The 4957-nt window shown below is 57.4% G+C and overlaps 1 long non-coding RNA gene across 1 annotated transcript; it reads left to right on the top strand.

Annotated features, from left to right (window-relative positions):
* The first annotated feature begins 1906 nt into the window (after positions 1 to 1906).
* LOC138850516 (uncharacterized) lies at positions 1907 to 3729 on the top strand. Its single transcript, XR_011390343.1, has 3 exons — positions 1907 to 2213; positions 3029 to 3150; positions 3369 to 3729. It is a non-coding gene; the product is annotated as an uncharacterized lncRNA (long non-coding RNA).
* The last annotated feature ends 1228 nt before the right edge of the window (positions 3730 to 4957 follow it).

Genomic DNA, 4957 nt, shown 5'->3' on the forward strand with positions numbered 1-4957 from the left:
ATCCCCGAGGGCTCCTCCCCTCCCGCCCCTTTAGCAACTGGCCTGTTGATGGCCCTTTTCGTCCTGCAGTGCCCCCCCTCCTTTCAGCCCCCCCCTGGGCTGGGACAGCCACAACTGAGGGAGGCCAGGGGAGGGGGCCCTCGGAGGGGAGGGAGCAGTCACTCTGGATCCCAGGGTGCCAGTGGCCTTGGTGTCTAAGCGTTCTCTTGTTTTCCAGGAGGGGAAACTGAGGCTCAGAGGGATTGCACAGTTGGAGCTCAGAACTCAGAGCTGGAACTCAGGTCTCTCACCTCCAACCTCTTGGGGACAGAGGTTCCTATGCTCCCCCTGCCTTGGAGGCCGCAGGCACCCTGCAGCCCAGGAAAGGGAGGACTTGAACCCGGAGCGGCCCATCCATTTGAGGCCTTTGGACGGTGACAGGGTCCCAGCAGAGAGTCAAGACTGCTGGTGTGGGAGGCAGGCAGGGAGGAGGGTGTGGCCTGGAGCCCAGGGAAAGCAGCCCTGAGGGGCAGCACAACAGCCCTTGAAGGCATCCCTGGGTTTTGTATGTCCCTTCCTTACCGAGGGGACCTGCCTCTCCTTTCGGGTGTTGAGCTGTGAGCTGAATCTGGGGTTTGTGGGTGGTGGGAGGAGAGGTCAAAACAGGAAAGCACGGCGCTTCCCAGAAGCACCTGGAGGTCTGTGTCCTAAGGAAAACCAGAACCGTGAGCTAGACAAGGAGGGCCGCTGCCTCCTCCTCCCCGGGGAAGGGAAGGCAGGTCGGACCGTGCAGGCGGGGGGCCAGAGAGGAGGCCTGGGAGACACTGGGAGGGGGCCTTATACCAGCTAAAGACGGGGTGCAGGAGGTGGCCCAGGCTGGGAGGCGACAGGGCCAGCTGCCCTAGACGTGTTGTTGCTGCTCATTTGATGAAAGAGCTGAAGAATGAGAGGCCGAGAGAGGCAGGGGAAAGCAGAAGAGGGCAGACAGAGAAGAAAAAATCCTGCCCCGGCTTCTGCCCAGAGCAGTCGGAGGACAGGATCTTTCTGAAGTGTCCCCATTTCTCTGGGCACGGAGATGGGGTGCAGGGAAGCCAGCCGTGCTGGGACAGGTCTGAAGGCCTTGTGTGCAGCGGAAGCAAGGGGTGAGGGAGGGGGTGCTTTGGCGAGAGCCCCGTGGTGCCTGCCTGCTGGGCCGGGTCCCACTCCCTGCAGAGGGACTATCAACCTCTCCTCCAGCAAATCCACTCTCAGGGCACAGGTCTCGCATCTGAATTCCCTAAATAACCCACCCCATCCGGGCCTGCTGTTGAGATTTTCCATTACAGATCTGTAAGGTCACATCCCACTTCCACCCTCCTTCTTCCTCCTGGGGTACAGGAAGGGAGGCTAGCAAGGGGGCAGTCATGGCCTTCCCATGTCTCCTCATGGCTCCCTCCACTGATCTTGGATTTGGGCCTGGGGTAGAACCGGCGAAGGAGGAAACCATGAGCGGAAAACAGACACCAGTTCAGGCTCCTGGGTGCAGAGGAGAGAGAAGTGGGAAAGAGGCTGCTGGCAGGGATGGCTGGGGCAACCTTGCCCTGGGGTCGGGGTGCACGACATGGGAACTCGGGGTTTAGCAAGCACCTATTCTTAGGTTCTCTTCTGCACAGCCCCCCCCCCCCCTCCCAGGACACAAGGTAAGATAGAAAACTCCATTCCCAGAGCCTGAAGATGTGCAAACCCCAGACGCTGGGCCTGCCTGGCTTTCATCCCCCCACCTTCGCCCCTGCTGGCACCTTCCAGTGGTGCCCAGTACTTCCAAGGGCCCTGGCTCTGGGCCCCGAGGCCAGGCTCAACACCGGAAAGCACTTTGCCCTTCCTCTGCCCATACAGCCTGTTGGGGCACCCCGCCATGTCCTGTACTTGGGCTGCAGCTCAGCCCGAAGGGCACTGCAGCTCATACAGCAAAGGAAAGGGTGGCCAGGACACCCAGGGCCCGTGCTTGACCCAGGCCTCTGTCAACAGCCCCCTGCCGGATGAGAGCCGTGGCTGTAGAAATCTATCTCCTTCTCCCTCACTGTGGACTTCAGACTCCAGCACATAGGCCAGTGTAGACGTCTGGTCCTTTGATGGGGGATGCCTGGGTTGGGCTGCTGCTTCCCGTAAGCATAGCCAGTGGTCCTGTTTATATCCAGACCCTGGAGTAAGAGGAGGAAAGGAGAGAGAGAAAGAAAACAACTTGACGACATGAGGTAGGAAGGCTAGGATGACTGGGCTGAACAGGGGTGGAATGGGGGGGGGGGTTGGGGGTGGCTTGATAAAATTCTAGATCAGAAAGGGGGTTAATCAGTGGTACATGGGTGAGCCCTGATTCCTGTGTGGTTGTGGCAGGATCTGGGAAGCAGGTGTGTGTGTGTGTGTGTGTGTGTGTGTGTGGTCAGAGACAGGGACAGAGGATGTATGCTTTCCTGTGTGTGTGCGGCACACATCAGTTACCGATGCCAGCAGACTGGCTGTGTGGGTGTGAGGCAGTGTGAATGTACCAGACTGCAATGCCGAAGGAGAAGCTCCCCTAGGGAGGAGAGCAGGACACTCGCCTGGCTGCGTGATCAGTGGACTTGGATGCAGGCGCATGTCTGTTACACAGGTGTGCGCAGGCGTGCGTGCGTGCGTGCGTGTAGTGCGTGTGAAGCCGGGCGTGCGTGTACGTGAGAGGCCATGGGAGAATGTGCATGTGCACAGGCAGGCAGGGGGATGGGGCTGCAGCTCAGCTGCAGATGGGCTTGCAAGGTCTCCAAGAAACAGTTTTGTTTCCTAAGTGACTGGCCTCCTGGGGCCTCCAGCCCAGACTTGAAGGTTGTTTCAAGATCATGAAAGGGGGGTGGGGGGAGAGTGGGAGGGAAGGAAGCGCCAGGAGGCTCCATCACCCCACTGTCCCTCCTCCCGCCCCCTCACCCCACTTCTCTGCCCCTCCCCAGCTCTCCCCTGCTGCCAGCGCTCCCTGGGCCAACTCTTCTCTGCTCCCCTCTTCCCTTCCTTCTGACTCTCCTTCTCCTTCCCTCTTCAGACCCTGCTGTCTTAACACCTGCCACGCCCCCAGGGCCTTCCTGGGTTGTGGGTGGAGCTTTCCTGCTTTCCAGGGGAGGTCGTCTTGGGGTGCCCGGATATGCAAGAGCCCACGATGGCCAGGTGGGGCATGCCTAGTGTCTAAGAAAGATGCCTTCTCACTCTCCCTTGTGCTGTAGCCTCTGCTCCTTCTAGCCCCTCTGACCTCAGGGACACCCGGGGGAAGGCTGGGCCAAAGTAGCTGCTGCCTCAGTTTCCCCACAGGATCATAAGGACTATACTAGCTTTTCTCTCTTCCTGTATTTTCTTTCTGATCTTTCTTTTTGTTCTACTCAAAGCAGATCCTAAGACTCTTCCGGGCCAGCGCTGTGGCGTAGTAGGCTAAGCCTCCACCTGCAGTGCTGGCATCCCACATGGGCGCCGATTTGTGTCTTGGATGCTCTTCTTCCTATCCAGCTCTCTGCTATGGCCTGGGAAAGCAGTGAAAGATGGCCCAAATGCTTAGGTCTCGGCACCCATGTGAGGGACCCAGAAGAAGCTCCTGGCTCCTGGCTTCGGATCGGCTCAGCTCCAGCCGTTGTGTCCATTTAGGGAGAGAACCGGCAGATAGAAGACCTCCCTCTTTCTCTCTGCCTCTGCCTCTCTGTAACTCTGCCTTTCAAATAAATAAATAAATAACTCTTTAAAAAATAAATAAATAAACTACGTTATGTAGAACTCAGGAAAATAAGAAGAGAAAAGCACCCAGAGGTAATTTCTTCCGTTTCTTTGCTGCTGCCTCTCCCCATCTCTTTTGCCCTCCTGTCTGTTCCTGGACTTGGATAGCTCCATGTTGGGAGCCTACCTAGACACACAGATGCAAGGCCCTGGGAGAACAAGGAAAGGAGCCAGTGTGACCCAGAAGGCCCGAGTCAACCCCGTCCCCTAGTTGGACGGCTCAAAGTGTTCTGACCCTCCGTATTCCTGCCACCCCTCGCCCATCATGCAGTCTGTGGTTGCCTGCAAATCAGGTGGGCTGAGGTTCGTGCTGTTGGGACCACTCATCACCTGTATCACCGTGGACAAGCCGCTTTTCTACCCTGGCTCGGCATCTTCATCTGAGTGACGAGGAGCAGGTCTAGAAAATCTCTGAGGTCTCTCTCCTGCTCTGACAATCGCAATTTCCATGCTACTTCCTCCTCTGCTCACGGCTCAGCTCAAGTGAGCAGCAGAAGTCACCTGCAGTCGCACCTGTGTGAGAGCTCCCAGTTGGAGAGCTGAGTTCAGGAGTAGAGTCGAGGGGTGGGTGCTCTCGCCTTGTTTCTTAGTGTGACCAGAGAGAGGAAGCTGGTCCCCTGCAACCCCAGGTATGGGAACAGGAAGAGCTTTGTTTTCGGGCAAAGACTACCTTGGTTTCTTATCGAGAGCCAGATAAGATGTGGGACAGGGTTTTGGTATCTTTTGGGCAGAAAGGCAGGGCTAGGGGTGAAGCTGGGGAAATCTGACGTCTCTCTGCTGGTGTTTGATAAGTAAATATCAGATGAATTTGTATTTCTTTCCAGAGATTCTTTGGGCTGAGAAAACTATGTTAAGAGCTATGGGGAGGATGAGGTTAATGGTCCTTGCTGAGTATGGGGGCAAGGGTCACAGCTGGACCCTGTAGGGTTCCTGTTTGCCTTTGATCCCATCTGAGTAGAGAGGGAGCTGGCCAACCTTCCCAGCCCCCAGAGGGAGGTTTGCTTTGGCAGGAGATCTGACCCAACCACTGGCCCAGAGCACCCCACCTCCCTGCTCCCCCTATCAAGAGGCAGCAGGGCTGGCCCCCAGGCTCCTCCTTCTGGCCTCCTTCCTCTCTTACGGGGGGCCCCCTCCACTTGGCTCAGGATATAGCTCTGTTTGTCTGCCTGTCTCCTTTGGTGTTCTGGACATCCAGTGAGGACTGGATGCCCAG

Source organism: Oryctolagus cuniculus, chromosome 7, assembly GCF_964237555.1.
Source record: "Oryctolagus cuniculus chromosome 7, mOryCun1.1, whole genome shotgun sequence".
NCBI classification, from domain to species: Eukaryota; Metazoa; Chordata; class Mammalia; order Lagomorpha; family Leporidae; genus Oryctolagus; species Oryctolagus cuniculus.